Here is a 19,431-nt window from a genome sequence, read left to right as displayed (position 1 = left end):
GACAGCTTTGTGTTATTTAAATTCGTATGAGAATTTGGGATGTTTTCCATTTTCATCCTTTTGCCTTTCACTTCTTCCTCCATTATAAATAAAACTTAATTGTTTCTGTAGAAGAGGACTAGATTGACAGCAAAGATACCAGCCACTTCAAGGAAAGAATTGTTGCTCTTGGTCTTGGTCTTCATGATGTGTAATAATGGCCAAAAGATAAAAATTTAGCATTTTTTCTTTAGTCTTTTTGATGCAGAGATTAGTAATTCATAAATTATTTTCTACTTTGGCTGCTGATATCCCCATTATAAAACTGAAGGGTTCTTAGGGCAGTTCAGCGACGCTTTCAAAGCGTTTCCTCTTGGATGAGATCCAGAGGATTCCAGCATGGTCGTTTTGGCACAGTTGGTTGGTTTTATAAAACAGGTGTCTACATGTGTGTAATAAATCCAGTTATGCTGATAAATCTGAACAGATAATTGAAAAGTGTGTGTTACAGTGAACAAAACTGGTAATTTACCATGTCAGTAAAGCAAAATACTAGCAACATTTCTGTAATGTGTGTAATGTTCAGTAATTCTGTAATTTAATGGCTCCATTGTGTGAGCCATTTTTAAATTCCTGTTGAAGTTGTTCTTGATCCAGATGTTCATATATTTTATTTTATTACTAGCTGCCTTTCAGTTAAAATCTGAAAAACTGATTATCTTCTTGCTTTACAGTGGTACCAGCCAGTCCATGACAAAGGATATAAAATTAATGAGGAAGTGGAGAACTGAATCATACACATTAAAAATATATGTAGTAAATTAAAATCATCAGGCTTGTATTACCAAAGAGTCACTTTTCCAGGTGATGTTCCAGTCTGTTCTTTGAAACCAAAAAAGCTTTTTAATCCTGCTCATATCACTTACATCAGACTGTTGCTAGTTAAGTTGCTAAGATTCAGCAATGTCTCACATGGCCTGGAAATCTTAAAAAAGCAGACTAGTCATTTTACTGTAATGAATTTCATCATTAGCATTGTGATGTTTTGGGCTCTTTTCATACATTTCCTTACAAAGTTTTGAAGTCTCAGTCCTTATTTCAGATTAGTGACTTGACCTGGATGAGAGCTGATAAATGGGATTGTAACAGATTCTTTTCTTCTCTTTAAGGTGTTTTTTTTTCTTTGCACAAGCTCTGAGAATAGGTGTGATCCTGAGGAGACTGATCCTAGGTGTCTTTGTTCAGGGAAGTGGATATATTGCCCCTGTTGCCTCCCTTCCTCCTGCTCAGGATATCCAGCTATAGCCAAGGGCAGCTTGGTGAATTAACAGCTTTTGCACTTTATTTTGAGGTTATTTTCGTCATCATGAGTTTAGAAGCACAAAGAACTTCTTTTATGCCCCCTGATGCAATGATAGTCAGTTAATCTAGTTCTCTTAGCTGAGTATTATGGGGGATCTTCAGACCTAAATTTCAAATATCTAAGGAGAGTTAGGATCTGTAAATGAAAGGTTTGATATCCATGGAAAACACTGTGAGAACAGTTTGTATGTTGTGCTTAGATTCAGCTGTAATTATGTTTTGTGACCAAGAGGAGGAAGGAAGTGTGATTTGAGATTTGTGATGCTTTCCATTAGTTTTGACACAAAAGCAGTTTTGGAGCTCCTGCATTGTGTGCTGCAAATCTCCCCTAGATGAAAGTAATATGGAGAGAGCAAGAAAACCATAATATTGATGACCATGCTTATAAGAGTGTTGTGTGATAATCCATTCTAAATCAAATAGTGATGTACAAGTTTGTGTATATATTCTTGGTTTTGGTTCTTTTTTTTTTCTCTGTGTGTGTGTGTGTCTGAAATCTAAAGTTCCAAGATATACAACTATTGAATTTTTTTTAAGAATTAATGTTAAACTCTATACTTACTGCCAAGTCAACACATAAAAATAAATGAAACAGTCACACAAACATTCTGCTTACCATTTCTGTGCTCAGAAAGATTTGAGTTTTTATTGCCTCTCTCAGCCAGTATGTAATGACCCAGCATTTCTGCCGCTGAACAAGATTGATTTGTTGTGCAAAATTGATGATACTAATTATCAACAGCTACCTGAGCTGTTTTCTTATGTCTCTGCCCAGTACATTGGTGGTGATGTGGGAGTAAGGTTCCAATGCTGAAGTCCTTAACTGCTTGCAGTAAATCTCACAAAATCACAAAATATGCTGAGTTGGAAGAGATCCACAAGGTCCAACGCTTGGTCCTGTGCAGGACCATCGCCAAGAGTCATCCATGTGCCTGAGAGCATTGTCCAAATGCTTCTTGAACTCTGTCAGGCTGGTGCTGTGACCACTTCCCTGGGGAGCCTGTTCAGTGCCTAACCACCCTCTGGATAAGGAGCCTTTGCCTAATTTCCAGCCTAAACCTCGCCTGTCACAACTTCAGGCCATTCGTTTGCGTCCTGTCACTGGTCACCAGAGAGGAGAGAGCACTGCCTGCTCCTTCTCTTCCCTTCATGAGCCTCTTCATCTCAAAGGCATGCACAGGGTGCATCAGAACATGAGTATATCTTATGGTTGTTATGCTTGTAGTGTCTTGGACCTTATCTGCATTAGAATATTGGAGGGTTTATGCCCTACAGATAGAATATGAGTGGAATGAATGAATGAAGAACTGGATGGGATTCCAACACCAGCTTTCAAGTGTAACTGGATTGAAATTACACTGCTTCTGGTTTAGAACTAGAAATATTTTTTAAAACCTTAACTAAACAGAAATGGGGTCTCATTTTATCATCTGGTAAATGTAAAGCAGTCCTATGCTTTTGGCTCAGCCACTGCACACATTCTCCACAGTAATATGATCAATGCAAAAGTAGTTTATACCATATATTAGTGTCTTGTTCTTGCATGGATACAGCCTCAAAGTTGCATATTATCTTTAAAACAGTGAATGGAGATGGACAGGAAATATGAGACACACCAGACTAAGGAAGGACAACGCAGGTTTTATTTATGATACCTCCAGAATGGTTTTGTGTCAGTGTGAAGTACTAGCAAGACCTTTCATGCTAGCCTTGCCTTGGATTTTTTCAGTGATGATGCATACCCTTTTATACCAGAAGGGAAAGAAGTCTGCAGGGAAAGAAGTTCATTAAGCCAGGTATTCATGTATTCACAAATACATGTGAAGTACGCAATAAATAAAATCTTCTAAGAATGCTACTTAAGGTTATAGTGTTCATATGTCAAGCTCAGAAGAAAAGACCAATTACAATCCCCATGCAATGAGTGGTTTATGTTATGTGGGCAGTACAGGTGTCATAATAATTTTCTTCTCTTGGTATATTGGTAATTTACTGAATAGTGGCATGAGGTAGTGATTTTCTTTATGGCTGTCTAAAATCATGGTATAGAGTTAATGCTTCATATTCTTCAGGCTGAAATGGTTTGGATGCCTTCTCTATTTTATTGAGTCTAGTGCTATACATAAATGTATTTTACCTTACTGATTTATCAGCTTTTCATAACCATATCTGAATTGTCTCAAATGCCCTCCTATCCCAAATCATTCAGCTTGTGTTGTAGTCACTCAGACACCTTCCTCACAGCTGCTTGTCCTGTATGATCATCTGTGCTTTTATTCTCTGACAGAAAGTGTAATTAGAGAACGGTGATTTACGTTTTGGTTTGCCACACACTAAAAACATACTACAGTACTCTTTCATCTACTGCTGTTGTCTTACCCAAGTGTTAGACATCTCTTGTTAGCTTCCCAGCTCTTTCAGAGGTGAAATGCTCTGTCCATTAGCCATATAAAACATTGTTGTCTAGGCGGGGAAGAGAAGAGTTATTTCTCTTAGTCAGCCTAGTGTGGGAATTTGGAGAGACAGAATGTAATTAATTATCAAGCTTGAATTTTGGCCAAGGCTCTATTAGAGACGAGAGTTACAGTTTATGAATTTCTTTCATTCTTGTGATGATAGGATGAGCAAGAGGGAGATGAAAGGGGGGGTTTTTGCAAACATAGAAGTTTGGGCTCTTGCTGTGGCAGCGTGTTTCAGTTGTCATCATGTTAAACTGGACTGTTTTATGTGGCTGTGGCAGGAGAATGGGGGGTAAAAATGATAGCACAGCTTCAAATGAAATTGTTTGCAGGGGAAAAAATGGTTAATTATACATAAATCAAGCTCACAAAAACCAACCAGAGCATGAAAGAGCTACAGTGCATGCCCTCCGCCTTTCACAGACTCTTTCCAATTCACTTGGTGCTTTGTGTTGCTTTTCCAAGGCAATTCTTTTCTCTTTATGTGCACCAACACACGTTTTGTCATAGCTTGTTGATTGTAATTTTGGGACCAGATCTAGCAAGTCTCTAGTAGGCTGATTAGGAATTAGATCAAATATGAATCAAGAAGTTGCTGTATATCTTATAATTCCTCTACCATGTCTAGAGTTAATTTTGTAAGGAAGGAATAATCACAGACACAAGTATTAAGACTGAACATGTCCAGAGCTGGAGGGGAGGAGAAACTATGTGTCCAGCAAGGCCATTTTGGTGCTGTTTTATTGGGAGTATATGCCACATCAGCCAGCACTAAAGGTAATAGTCTTATGCAATGGAGAAACAGGACTGGAGAGTAGATGATCTGTCTTTGACAAATACCTCTCTTGTGAATTTTCAGTTGTGCTCCTTTCTACCATTAAAATTCTTCAAATGTTATCCAACAGTTTATATTAAAATGATGGAAGGAAGCAATTCAAAGTTCTAACTTTTCAGAATCTCTTGCTTTTATGAATTTGTCTTCTTAGATGCGTGGTATGCCAAGTCCCAATATGTCTCGGTTCTTAAATAATAAGAAAATAATAATTCACAGAGAGTAAGATCTGTTTTTCTTCTAAGGAAATGCTTGCATTCTGAAAAGGTTGTAGTGGTGTACTGTGTAATGGTTCCACCATCCTTGTAAAACAAGATGTACTTTCTCCTGTTAAAATTAGAACTACTTAAGAGATGCACACTTGGTATAAAATTGCAAATAGTCTCTCCTGGGAGAAGGTGATTTTCCTTGCTGAAGGGAAGTTGGCATTGATAAGCATATAATCCATGAAAACAGTGTTGTCATAAATGGATATTGAAGTTTCTATCTGTGGGAATAAATAATACTGTAGGGGGTAGGAAGAAGAGCAGGGTGCATCTGCACAGCCAATGTTCCTCTCCATCTTCTGCCTTTAGGACTAACTCACCATGTAACCAGCTAGTTGTGTGAAGTGGAATTCACTGTTGAAAGAAGAACAGGTGAATGAGATAGCAAGTGAGCCGAAAATTGAAAGAAAAAAATCTGTGTATCTTTCAAAGACTGATCACTGGGTACAACCTTGAACCCCCAGTCACAGGAAGTTTTCTGCCTTACTTTGTTCCATTTCAGCTCTGGACTGTGGTGTAGTTGCACATGCAATGCCCTCTCTCTGTTGAGCAATCAACACCATAAAGGCCAATAATTAACCAACACTTGGCTAGTGATCAAAAATCACAGCAGAAATCAGTGAAAACCATCACAAATTCCCCCGTGCTGAGGCAGATTACCCATCCCACTCTTTGCCCACAGAGGACAGCAGTTCAGGGCTGCCCTGTCCTTGCCACTGCCCTCTGACCCAGGGTGTGTTGGCATGGTGCAGCTGTGGTGGAGCAAACTCTCCAGGGCAGGGTCCGAGCTGTGGCTGCTCTGAAGGCAGAGGCAGGGGTTTTTTGCCCACACAGATTTTCTGCTGCTACCAGGTCTGAGTAAAAGGTGGTGTGTGCCTGGCTACATGATAGCTACAAAATAAACATACAGTTTGACCATCAGAAGGGCTTTTGTTTAATGTTTTGTTCTTAGCCGTGATGAGTAGCTCCTGCGTCCTCTTCACAAGACTGACAAAATGAAGTTGTACATAGATGCATTTGTAAGGGAAGACTTTCAAAGGCTTATTTCCTTAAAAAAACACTGTAAAACTCTCTACCTGATTGCCGTAAGAGGTACCTCAGACCATGTTTCTCATTTTTTATATGTACATTTCTAATCATGGAAACAGGGGGTGTATTTTTATATACGTGTTAAAAAGAGGGATCTTTTCCCAATAAACAGAGGTTTATTTCTGACTGCAGTTTTGGGGATGTTTCGAGTCTCAACAACAGGAGACCTGTGTGGAGTGGCCTAAATATTTAGGAGCAGCACGTTTTAGTCAGAGAGGACATTAGCTTTGAGTTGTACATTTCCGACTTAAAAAGTTATTATTCATTTTATTCTTGCTTAAGTGCTGCACACACACAACAAACAGAGTTTGCAAAGTGCTGTATCCCACCCATGACCCTATCTGTTTCCTTTCATCATAAACTCATTATCAACCAGCTAAATCCTCTTCTTTTTAATCTCTTCTTCAAGGGATCCCACTCTCTTCTTCTGCATAACTGGTCTGTATGGGCCAGATCTACCTCAGTTCTCCTCCTCTTTCCAGCAGTTTTTCTCTGCTGGAGTGTGGGTCAGCCTGGTCCCACTCTCTGTGCTGCCTGACCTCCCTCCTGGGCTGTGGCATAGGCAGCAGCAATGGCAGCAAAGGCACCTCAGCTTCCTCTCTTGGCATGAGGATAATGCTCCTCAGTGGAACCCAATGTTACACTCAGTACCTAGCACCTCTCACAGGTTTGCAGGCATTTGGAGTGTGATCACATTTGAACTGATTTTAACTGGCCTGGCAAGAGCCACTTCCCTGACTAAAACGTATGCTCTGCTATTTAAAACAAGAGGGGTATTTGAATTCTTGAAGATAACATTTTCTCTTGGCAAAACAGTGTCTTTTTTTTTTTCTCCCCCTGGCTTCTATCTTGGAAATAATGGAACCATTTTGGTTAATGTAAGAAAAAAATAGCCTGAACCACACATTCAATGTGGAAAGTTTCAGCCCAAACAATTAATCTTGCAAAATTATAAGCAAGTGAAAATCAGATTTATTGGAAGTATCCTTAGTAATGGTCTGTGTCACAGCTCCCACCTGTGTGTATTGAACTCACAGGACCACTTTCTTGTCAACATGCATGCAACTTGCACACAGTCTCATCCAGTGTATTCTGCTGAAATGCATATCTCTTAAATAAATAATCCACTTAGCATGCATAAGAATCACTCTAAATATGACTGCAGCTAATGGCATGTGTCGTTAAACCTGTTAATTGCTTATCATCTGTTTGCATAGATTGTGTTTTATAACAGCAAATGGAGGACCAGATGCTCAGTTATCCTTTATAATTGTTCCTGTTAGACATGTTTTAATAATTATAAAATGTTTGTCCATCCTCAAAAACATACAGTAAATTTATAATATAAAAGCTCAGTAATTGAAATGCTATTGTGACACAGAAAGCTGTCTAGCAATTAATGGTTCAAGAAAACAATAAGTTAGTGCAAAGCCTTGAGTCTTCATTCTCCTAATACATAATTTTGTTTATTTCCATACATATTTCATACTGTTGTTCACAGTGGGAGTCAGAGGAAGCCTTTGGCTGAATATTCTCTACCCCTAGCTAAGAGACTCTGTTGTGTTTTCATTACATTTGCCTCACATAATCACTCACTGTTAATTTCAAAAAGCCTTTGATATTTCTGCATGTGTGTGTCCTAAACAACAAGCTGATCCATAATGTAGCCTGATTTATTGCCTTCTGACCTTACACACAGCTTCTCCTTGTGGAAAACAGCTTACAAATCTGGGTGTTAACTGCAGCTTGAGTAGCACAGAAAACTTTCTTCCTGTGTGCAGTACCTGCATTCCTGGGCAAGGTCAGTGATCTGGTCAAGTGAGGCTTTTTTGTTTGGATGGCCTGTCCTGCCCACATTCCTTGTAGTAATTTTTTTTTCCCCTATATTCACGTATGCCTCCCAGACTAACTCTGTGTGTGTGGAGAAGTCTCAGTGTTTACTGTGACTGCAGGCTGGCAATGCAGTGCATCTAGGCTGAGTACTCCTAGGACCAGGTGGAAAATGCCAGTGTGCTGTGGAAAAACAGCAGAAGTATGAACACCTTTCCTTCAGCTTGTTTGCTTTGATGGGCTCACATTGTGCCACCAGAACAAGTCTGATGTAAGGGATGCTGGGGCAGGTGGGCTGAAACTTACCAGGGAGACATGGAGAAGGAAGTTGGTGTGCAGAGAACATTGCCTTAAAGCTTATAATTTTCAGAGAAGCTGTCTGTAGGAATGCTGTAGGCGTGGAGGAATGAATTTCTCAGGAGTTGCGCTGGCTGTACCCTGGGATTTACACCCATTTGTGGGAGGAGTCTTCTCACAATCTCTATCTTGTAGGTAGAACTGTATAAATTTAAGTGGCCTAACTGAACCCAGAAAATCATTGCCAAGTATTAAAAAGTTGGAGTCAGGAATTTGAGTCCAGGAATCTCTGCTACTTAGTTCTCTGGTAGATAGAGTAGGTACTTGTTGCTTAAGGTACACAGGAGGGAAAGGGTTAGAAGAAAAAAAGTAAGCAAAGATTTTGTAAATCCAGTATCTTTGGATACTGGACAGGACATATGATCAAAGCCTGCTAGAAACCTTTTGTGAGAGAAAGAATGTGAAGTTAAAATAACAATTTGTTGCTCAGGCAAGTTCTTTTGGAAGAAGGTGGCTGGCAGAATCTCCAGGTGCTAATGGTGAGAGTGGCAGTGGTTACTTTTCTGGTTCTGCCAGAACTGATGCCTTGTCAAGGCTGACCTAGAACAGAGGCTAGATGGAGCTAAGGAATAAAGTAGGGATTTATTAAAAGGCCTCAATGGATGCACCTTGGGCAGTACAAGAGCCCAGCCAGGGCTATACCCAAGATGAACCCAAAATGGTCACAAAATGGGTGACTGGTCATGAGGTCTCTCACTTTTATAAGTTCTGGTCCATTTGCATATTGGAGTTAAATGTCCAATTATAACCTTAGGTTATGAAGTCCCATCCTTCTTGTTTTTCTCTCTTCAGTTCACATTGTTTAGGCTCTTGGGCCTGAAATTTGGATCCATTTTCCTTGGTCCCAAGCTAGAAAAGGAATTGTTTTGTCTAGCTGCTCTGTGAAGAGAGCTTATCATCCCTTAATATGAAGCTCAGAACTACACACTAAAGCAGTACAGAATGTGAAAAATAGAAAAGCTAAAACCTGAGGCATCATGCTCACTGTCATGGCTTGATTTTCATATTTTCCTCCTCTGTCAGTCTTTTCAAGGTGGGCAGAGCCAAGGAGGATTTTAAAATGGCACCATGCCTTGCAGGCATTTCCATAGTAAATGGAAATAATGGAAAAAGTAATAAGAAGGTGGCAGTAGTGGGGCAGGGAGAGAAAAAAAGATAGTACAGTGGTACTGCTCTGTTGTGTGGGAATGAAGGATCACACGTTGGGGGAAAAGCTGGCTCTCATGTGTATGGAGATCTGCCACACACATGCTCATGTGCTGGTCATGGTCAGTGACCTCATCCATGTGCAGGCCTGGATATCACAGTGGTTAGGGTTTGCCAGCCAAGGACTGACTCTGGAGGAAAGTGAAGCCTGGATGGTTTTGGCAGAGAATCCCCACTCTTTGCAGAGTCACTTGGAATCTTGTGAAGGCTATGAATCTTAGAGTCTTTTCTTTGCAGGGCTTTAAAGGTGCATGGCAGATGAAATAAGTTCATTTACTGGTTATTTTATTCCTCAGCTAAATCTGCTTTCTATTTGTACCTGCATGAGCTCACTGATTTCCATTCCTCTGATGTGCTCTTTCTCTTTTATTTTTTTGGGCTATATTACTGTAGAGTCCCCAAAATCCAATACCCTACTAAGTCTATTGAGACACAGAGGAATGGTGATACACATTCCATGTGCAGGAATGATGGGAATGATCTTGGAAAGGGTCATGATCAGCCTGGATCAATGATACAAGTCTAGGCTGAAGCCTCTGTCCCTGCAGGTGCTCTCAGTTGCATGCAGGGTCACCAAGCTGTGTGAGCTGGGACTTGTTCTGTAACTCAGCATTTCCAGGCAGGGAAAGGCATGCTGACAGGACTGCTCTTTCCCAGCAGTGCTGCTCAGCTCTGTCCAGGATGTGCCAAGTCCTCATTAGCATCTTTTACCCACTCTTGACATAGAGTTCTGGGATGGCAGTGGTTGGTATTTCCATTTAGAGGGACTGATTTTTAGGTTCCTTTCATAGTTCTGTGTCTAGAAGTCCTTGCTGAAGCATACAGTAAGTATACATGAAACTCTCCTGTGGTCTCCACAGCTCTGCAGTAAAGGTAGAACTGGAGATCCCAAGAGACAGAGCATTTTCCCATAAATTCTTTGCCCTGTCTGTTTTCAAATTAACTGGTGATGGATGAGGGGGAAGAGGAAGAGAAAGAATAGCATAATAAAACTCCCCTGTTGCATCACTTAACATTCTCATGGAATGTTCGTAAAAATCAATGTTGCTTCTCTTCAAGCTGCTGGGGGGCACAAGTCTTTAATCAATTAAATTCTCATTTTTAGATTTTTTTTTTAGCAAGACTTCTTAAATGTCTTTGTGCTGTTATGTGTGTCTGGTGTTACTTTTCTAGCTAAAATATTGGATAAGTTTTGCATATTTTAGGTATATACTAGATAAGCAAATAATGGGAAACATGAAAGTATGGTTTACATTAGGAATTAAAAGTTGATGTAATCTGAATGGGAGCCACATGAGTTTGAATTGTTTGGCGAGTTTAGTTCATGCAATTGGGAAAATAATGGAAAGGAAATGTAAGTATGTGTGGTACATTTGGTTGCTGTGGATAAAGCAGAATATCTAAAATTGTGTATTTCTTTTTGTGATAATCCTTTCTAGTCTTAGGGGGCAATCAAGATAAAATAAGATCTGTGAATCTGCCATTTTCCCTGTAAGCTATAAAAAACATTTTCTGGTAATTTGTTCATGAGTAGGTGAACATGGCTGTTCCTATTGTATTCCTCATTTTCATTTTGAGTAAGGATATTAATCTAGCAGGCTGTACTTGATTTGTGTTTCATAAAAAAACAACTGGTGGGATATGTGTAGGCCAGATAGGAATAATTTTATCTGGAGATACTCGCTTCTTTAATAACAAGTCATCTCTTCTTCTCAATGTAGTTTATACTTTTTTCACCCTTTCAGCTCCACCAAGGGCTGGTATCCTGAGGAGACCTCCATTCCTTGTGCTTTGTGCCTGACCTCCCAACAGTAGTTCTTGTTTACCTAGGGAGATAATTGTTTTCTGGAGGGCATCCAGCTGATAACTTTCTTTTTCATTAGACCCCTTTTTCCTATTAGTTATCTCCTGTTAGTTGATCTGTGTCATTTGATAAAACTAATTAGGTAATAAAAGATTGTTTCTGAGCTCCTCCCTTTAATTTTGGCATGGTGAAATGTGCTTCTTGGCACCTTGCTCTTTCCACATAAAGACAGCCTTCAGTTGACAAACATTAATCCAAAAGAAAACAAGTCAGTTCACGCATCCTCTCTTGATATATCCGTGTGCCAGAACAAAATAGTTCCTAACAAATTATTTGTACCAAAGATAGTGACATAACCCTGGCTCTGTTCTAGAGTTTTGCAAATGTTTGCAGAGCTTCTGAAGAGGCCAGGCTAAAAATACTCAATGAAACCATTCAGAATTCTACTAAAAGCATTTTGTTTCCTAGGACTTTCCTCCCTTCTGAAAATGCCCTCCCAGAGCTGCATGGCATTTATTAGAAGGTGATGAAGGTATAAGGTAGGAAATAATATTTTATATTTTATTTTAAAATTGAGGCTAATTTTCAGGCTTCCTTTTTAGATTACATACATTTTTGTAAAGAAAGGGATATCTCAATGGAAGGTAAGCTTTTTATTAGATTCAAATTGAAGTATGCTCATCCAATGAAAAAGACTGATCAGATTGTCCTTCATGAAAGTTTACGGTGTGAGGGTTTGAGGTGTCATGGTATGCAGCATTTCAAAGTCAAATAGCCAAGAATTGCCACTCCTTTATGGACAACGGCCCCTGCTGCACCCTAATGATGTAGGAATTTCCTGAGGATGCTGGTGGATTTTTTTTCTTGCTGCACCCCAGAATAAAATTCTTCTTTCAAGTTTACTTTGAGAAGAGCAGAGAGAGAGAGAGAACTTGCTATGCTCAGATGTAAGACCTGAAGAAATCACTGTAGTCATTTTCCATTCACCCCAGAGAGAATCTATCAGAGACAGTGAAATTAAACTAACAAAATGATCCCCACGGTAGCTGTTCTGTGTTTTACACTCAGAAATGTCATCTCTCTTAAAAGAATGGCTTATACCTGTCTGGTGTTAAATGCAAGCAGTGCTTTGGTTCGGTCTGAAGAACTGTTTTGGTGTTAGTTGCATATTTACTGTGTGTTGTATTTACTTCCATCTCAAAAAGATCTGCCATGGGGATGGTCATGTTGTGCTTGCAGAGATTTGGAGTATTACGTCTTCTGGGACGCAAGAGCCCTAAAATAGCAGTGTATGAAATTTTAAAATCGGTGCTATGGTAAACCTGGATAGTACCAGTGTGTGTTTGTGAGTCATGTGATAAAGTATGGAAGTGATAGTGAAAATCAGTTACAGCAACAAGAAGTGACTATTTTAAAAACTAAGGGGAAAAGTTTGTACTTTCGTATATCCTGATTAGATTCAGAAAAGGTTGTGACTTGCTTTTTGCCCCTGAACTTTTTTTATCTTCTCTAGATGCACTTATAGCCAATAGTGACTCATGGGGATTCAGCTAAGATGCCTGAGATGGTTATTATCCTCTGGAGCTGCTGCTTTTCCTAACAGGAACAGTCTGAGATACTGCAGTTTATAACCTACCATAATGCTAACTACAGCTTTCTCTGTCTGTTTTGACTATCATACCTTGTATCTCATGCAGAGTTGATTTTGCATTTCTAGCATTAAACAGATGAGCTTTCCAAGCAAATGGCAGTCACCACTGCAAGGGAATTGAAAGCATGGGCTAGCCTGCCATTGTGTCAAATCTGATAATTGGTTTTCACACATAAGCAGCTCTGGAAATCCAAACTACCAAGCCTGTTTGTCCTGTGTGCTTTCCTTTAATGTACTACTAATTTTCACTTCAGATAGTTTCTTAGCCCTCTTGGCCAAAATTCAGAGCCACATGAAGCCCCTGTGAAAGCCTTGCACAAATTGTCCCAGTGCTGTGCTTAGTGGTGCATCAGTGAATTGTATCCTGTGTGGCATGATTTTCAGCTGTGAACAAATTCTCCAGGATTTGCTAAGAGGTAGTGTTGGGAGTCTCTGTATTTATAGGCAGCCCTGTGGTGCCCAGCAGCATGACACTCATTTTCCTTCAGGATCCTTTCCCTGTCTGGACTCTGTGCTGTCTGCCCCTGTTGGAAGTGAAGATGTGGAGCAGTGCCAGAGGTGCTCTTGCCAGCAGGGTTATGGGCTCATTTTGGCTCATTTGCCCCAGAAGAAGGGCAACAGATAAGGAACAGAGCCCAGTTTTGAATGGAGTTGCTCTTGGTTTCTTTGCCTTGGCTCAGTGTTTAGCCATGGTCTCTGCAGAGCTGTCAAGATCTGATCCACGGGAAGGGAGAGAGACTGCTTGGCTCACACTGCTGCAGTCCTGTCCTAGGCACTGCAGAAATAAATGAGGGAGTGCTGCTGAGCAGAAGCACTGCTCTGGGTGTCCTGGCAGGAGACAGCACAGCACCTCTACTGCTTTTTCACTTGGCTGGACAAGCTGAGAGAACTCACCTGCCTGCTGCTCATCTGTGCTGCTGACAGATGCTGCTTGTACAACTGATGGGGGAAGCCAACCTTTCCATCCCCAGCCTCGCACATGAAGACAATGCAGTTTAATATAAACGTGTCCTTTTCACTGCTTATTAAAACAGAGCTATATGTTAACATTTTGTGGATTAAACCATTAATATTCATATTTTCACTCCTATGAGGTCCACAAACGCTATCTGTATATGGAATTAAGAGTGCATAACTATAGGAGAACTGTGTCTTTACTAGCTAACTCCTGTGCAGCATTTTCTGAATTAATGAGAAATACTTGTACAATTCAGGATTGTTTTTTTCTAGTAGGGATTGCTGTTGTGACACTAGATTCTTTTCAGGTTCAACCGCATTGTGCTTAGATGAGATAATTAATTGTTTTGTTGGATTTTTTTTTAATTAACACATCAGAGAAGTGCGTAAACTTATCTGAAAATTAGAAGAGAAAAAATACACCCTAGTTTACTGCCATGCTCGTGTGAGCTTTACTGACAGTTCAGTAGCCAATGATGTTTTACAGCACTTTTGTTTGGTGCTAAAAAAAAAAAATCTGTTTTATACCTAAGTTACATGGAATACATATAAAGGCTAAAAATTGAGTATATGTCTTGCAAAGGATAATTAAAATTGGAAGGAAAATACACTAAATTGTGGTGTGAGTGGGTTGTGGTGGTGACTCTCTTCTGTGCAAAATTTAAGATAAAAGATGAAAAATGCTAAAAGCTAAGTAGCAGCTGGTGCTGGTACACAGTATTTGTATTCAAAAGAGCCATAGGGATTTTAATGAATTTCAAAAGATCTATAAGTGAAAGAGATTATTTGCCTTGATTTGCAGGTACTGCTGCCGAAGCAAAGAACTTAAGTAATGTCCATAGCAGAGCCAAAATGAAATCTGACTCCTGATCTCCCTCCTTGTTCTCCAGTTGCTTGACTGTCAAGGCAGACTGACACAAAATTGTCAGAAGGTTGTTCCTGATATTTTTTTTTTTTAGCCATTAGAAACATTGGTTCTCTGCGTCAGACAATGTTTGTACTACAGATGCATGAAAGTGGTTTGAGCATGTCTGCTTGTGGATATATTTTATTTTTAGAAACTGCAGAATTTTTCCCTGTTCTTACCATTTCCTGTGGTTTTACTCTGGAGTATGATGGATGAAGAAGGCTATTTGTGTGATTAAGGTATGAGAATAGCAGCTGTAGGTCTTGGGTTTACAGTTGCAAGTCAGATGTGACGGTCAGTCCCCGAAGTGCAGTAGCAAAAAGTGAACTTCTTCATCTAATAAAAGAATATTTGTCCTGTTTAGAAGTGCGTAGGAGAAGTGAGGCTGCATTAATATTTTAAAAGCCCTGTGGGATCCCTGTAGGAAAGTGTCCGTAGAAGTGCTATTAAGTCAGTGAGAGTGTAGAAACAGTACATTCACCTGTAGTAAGCAGTGAGAGAATTAAGCTAAACAGGAACACGACGCACTGGAATAAAAAAAAGTGTTGACACATGGAGTTAATTGAGAGCAATTATGTCTGTGCATAGACAAGATCTACATAGCCCATTTGATGCACAGCATTATGTGAGTAAAGGGTGCAGGATTAGACCTTTTGTTTACAGATTTACCTAATGCTTTGAACTATTTGGATGAATGGTGTTACACAAATGTTAGTCATAATTATTATTTAATTATGACCGCATGTTTACTTTGAACATGGTCCTATGCCTAATATGTAGGAAAGCTGGGATAATGTTGCAGCTCCAGTGTGTGAGCTACTGTTTGCCAAGCAGTGTTTCCCTATTGGCTTCTCCTTCCATGGGATGGAAATGCCTCCCTGGATGGTGAAGTTACACCAGTTGTGGTATGTAATAGGCAAATAGCTTGCATAAGAATACCTTCAGCTAGAACATTTTAGAATATGCATCTGAGATAGAATGCTAACTTATTAAAATTGAGGCTATTAAATGTGCTGCTTGTATATCATTTCAAAATCCCTGAGATGCCAGTATTTCATTCTGTTTCCATTGAGAGTGCAGAAAGCAAATCTCATAGTATGATTCATAATATAGGAGTGCTACAGAATTTCTATAATTCATGTGTTGCTACTTTAATTTGCATTTAAATGTTTAAACTGTTATAAAATTGAAGATTCTTTAAACTTTATTTTTTTCACTCTTAAGCAGAATGAAATTGTTCCTTGCTTAACTCTGTTTTGAGGTTTTCCTTTGCTCTGATCTTCCATTTCTGGTACCGTGGAGTTCTTAAGATAATTTTATGAGTAGCTACACATATAAGCAAGAAAGAACCTGGTGGGTTTTGGTGGTTTCTTTTGGTTGTTGGATTGGTGGTTGGGGTTTTTTTGTTTTGTTTTGTCTTTATTTTGGGGTTTTTTTTGGCTTTTTTAAAAATTATTTTTGTTGTTGGTTTGGGTGGGGTTTTTTTGTTTTTTTTTTTGTTTGTTTGGGGTTTTTTTGTTTGGTTTTTTTGTTGTTGTTGTTGTTTTTTAACCTTTTTTTTTCTATTTTAAACACCCTTATAAGAAATATAATTCTGAGGGATGTATGGTATATCCTAGGTTGCAAGATATGGAATACTTTCTGTCCTATGCTTTTCACTAACTTAATGTGTGTGTTTTTAAGTGACCAAAGGTAATGGAGAATATGAGCCTTTTCCTTAGAATGCTCTTAGTGCTTTGAATGGAGATACTTCAGTTCCTCCGTGCCTGGCATTTCACAAGGATTGCTGGTGCTACTGAGAGGGGGGAAAAAGACCTCTCTTGAGCAGACTGTGCACATGGACTTGTGTACAGGATCAGCCTCATTAACTCAACACACATCAGTCTTTAACCCAATACAGGAATCTTCTGATTCCTGACTGAGTTACTGAATCCCCTACAGTGATTGCAGCTTATATTTTTCTCATTGTTCAAGGCACTCAGTCTTCCCTGTGGGCCTCCCCTGACATGCTTGGCCCTGCTCACCAGTCTATAGAAGAAGATTTGTGAATCTTCTGGTGGTTACAGGCTCAAGGTGACATGACACTTCCCACGTGCACCAAAAAAATGTGTATTTCTATACTTCACTTTTCATGAGCACCTGTTGGCTTTGGTGAGAAATTACTTTTCCAGTGCATTTAAAAAGAAAATTAAAATAGTCAATCATTTAGAATAAGTGTATGCTTTCTAAACGGAAAAGGGGAGACATGCTGATTCCTTTAGGAGAGAAGAAAGTTTTTTTAAAGTCTAGGTGTTCAAAGTTTACTTAAACTTTCTTTCACATGAAAGACATTCTGTTCTACATGACTGTGTCTACCTGGAAACAAAGTATTTTGGTAGAAGAAATTTATGTTTGATTTGAAAAGATTGCTGAAGGGAAGTTTGGTTTTAGAAAATTATCCAATTTATTATTTAATTTATTATTTTGGTGTAGAAATGAGGGTAAAAATAATTTGTGAATGCAGTTTCCTGGAGAGGGCTTGAGTTTCTGCATTCCTGTGCTTTTCTCAGTGTTTTTCCAGCCTGGACATACGATTGAATGTTTGAATATTGTAGTGTCAACAGCTCCTTGTATTTTCACTTGATACAGTTGAGCAAAAATTTTGACATTCAACTGAAATGTTTGAGGAGCCATTACCAGCATAATTCTGCTTCTTAAGTAAATCTCGTCTCAGTGCTTGAAATCTAAATGGATTAATATTTTTAATGTCTTGTTTACAATGCTGCCTATGAAAGCCTGTATTTGTCTACTTGCCAACCTTCCTTCTTGGCCAGGAACCGTTCTGGCGTGAATCTCAACGCTGGGCTCCCATCCATTTTCCTTGAGTCTCTCTCTGGTTCCCTCCCTTTTCCTCAGGGGCTCTCTGGAAGATTGTCAGAAGGGCTTTAATTTCTTGAGCAAGTCAGCTTTTTTTGACTCCTAAATATTTCTGCCCCAGCCCTGAATTTCAGAGTTTGCCAACCAACCACAGATGTCTTGCCCCAGTGGTGTTACAAAAAAAATACATACATTCTCTGGTTTTGCTGAAAACAAACCTAAAAGCAAACCAGTGTTAGCTTTGTAAGGGGGCAGAAAAAGATGCTTAAGAAAAAAGAATCATACGTGGTGTGTGTGTGTGGGACTTGACAGGGTGCCCAGCAGTCATGGTGGAGTAAAGGTGAGCTAGTAGGTAATTCCTAAAGTAGATTGTATCCACTATAGCATCCTATGCCACTTACACATTTTACCAGCCAAGCCATACTAGCTAGGAATGCCCCAAAATTTACTAAATTTAGAAAAAAAAAAACAGATAGGACCATTATGGTGGCACTGGTTTAGCTGTGATTGCTGAGTGTCTTCAGGGGTAGGAGAACTTTTAGAGGAGAGTCTGGGGACTCGGTGAGTGTGGCGTAAGCTCAAGTGCTAAAGCAGCAAGCAGGCTATTAGAGAGTAGAAACCAGGGGTGTATGATATCAGACTACATTACAGTAAAATTATGCAGCTGCAGGTATGGTGAACCCTTCTTCTGAGCAGGCCAGCAAATCCTCACTAGTGGTTATTTTGATATGTGATACTCTGATGCTAATCTAAGGAGCTGAATGTGAAACCGAAGAAATCCCAGCAACAATGAGAGCCCTTAGCTGAGCGAGGAGCACTTGGCAGTTCCCTCTGCCTTCCTAGAAACAGAGAGTGAGCATGAGCTCAGGCAGTGACAGGGTGCAAGGTCCCTGGAGAGGCGCGGACCGTGGGTCCCTGCATGGTCCCCTGAGTCAGGTACATGTGGAAGGAAGAGGTGGTGTCCCCACATCACAGTACTGGGACTGGTAATCAAACAGCCCCCCAATTTCTGCGTGGTCTGGCTTGAGGTGGGGGTTTTCTGCCCGGTCTGACATTAGAGGGGAGTGCATTGGGGTGGCAGCCCTGGAGCAGAGCCTGGCCAGAGACACGTTTGGCCTGCCTGCTCCTGCCCTTGGAAGAGTGGGAGTCACTGTGACCCCATGGTGGAGGAGAATCCACGTTTCCCCCTGCCATCAGAACAGTGCTGGTCTGTCTCCTGCCTCTGCTTCCCCTCAGGAGCTGGGCTCCAGCCTCCTGGGGAAGGTCCCCTGCCTGGAGGTGAAGATGAAAATGTGAGAGGAGGCAGCCAAAGCCCTGCGTGCCTGCCCATGAGACACAGGTGGGGGCCAGCTGCACCCCAGGAAGGAGTGAGTGAGGGAGTGAATGCATGTGTGTGCGTGTAAGATGCTGATTTCCAAGGAGATTTTAATTTCTGGTTCTTAACATGCCATTTATTTTTGAAAACACAATATTACTCAAAATGAGATAGGTTGATGAGACACAATAATCTTGACAATCTTTCATTACAAATATCTGAAGGAATATGAGCTTTCTTAATGTTTTATAGACTAGCGTGTCTGGCTCTGAGAAATTATAAGAGAAATATAAATAGCAGGGATAAAGAAAAGGGAAATATGGATTTAATATGTGAAGCAGCCAAGTATTTGGCTACCCTTTATCATTTATTGATCATTCTCTCTGCTGTTCAGAAATCATTTGGAGTCAAGGATTCTCAGATTTTTTTTTTAAATCTCATTGTCTGTCTCAGATAGCAGGCTTACAAGATGAATGTACAAACATGAGCCAGTGTGAGTCAGGAAACATGTCAGTGGAGGTGGCTGTATGAGCAAGGCTGTAGGTAAACAGAAATAAAGTT

The 19,431-nt window shown here is 40.0% G+C and overlaps 1 protein-coding gene across 10 annotated transcripts in view; it reads left to right on the top strand.

Annotated features, from left to right (window-relative positions):
* THRB (thyroid hormone receptor beta) overlaps positions 1-19,431 on the top strand; it is a 156,090-nt gene that overhangs the window by 59,909 nt on the left and 76,750 nt on the right. For 2 of the 10 annotated variants that reach the window (XM_064414593.1, XM_064414600.1), the window contains exon 3: positions 11,653-11,723. The exons of 7 other annotated variants lie outside the window; for them this stretch is intronic. The gene's annotated coding sequence lies outside the window, so the exon portion shown is untranslated. Of the gene's footprint in view, positions 1-11,652; positions 11,724-14,707; positions 14,725-19,431 lie in introns of those variants that run through there. One more of the 10 variants, XM_064414650.1, reaches the window with a different exon arrangement.

Source organism: Passer domesticus, chromosome 1 (genome assembly GCF_036417665.1).
Source record: "Passer domesticus isolate bPasDom1 chromosome 1, bPasDom1.hap1, whole genome shotgun sequence".
Classification (NCBI taxonomy): domain Eukaryota; kingdom Metazoa; phylum Chordata; class Aves; order Passeriformes; family Passeridae; genus Passer; species Passer domesticus.
This window is presented reverse-complemented; position numbering and strand designations above follow the sequence as displayed.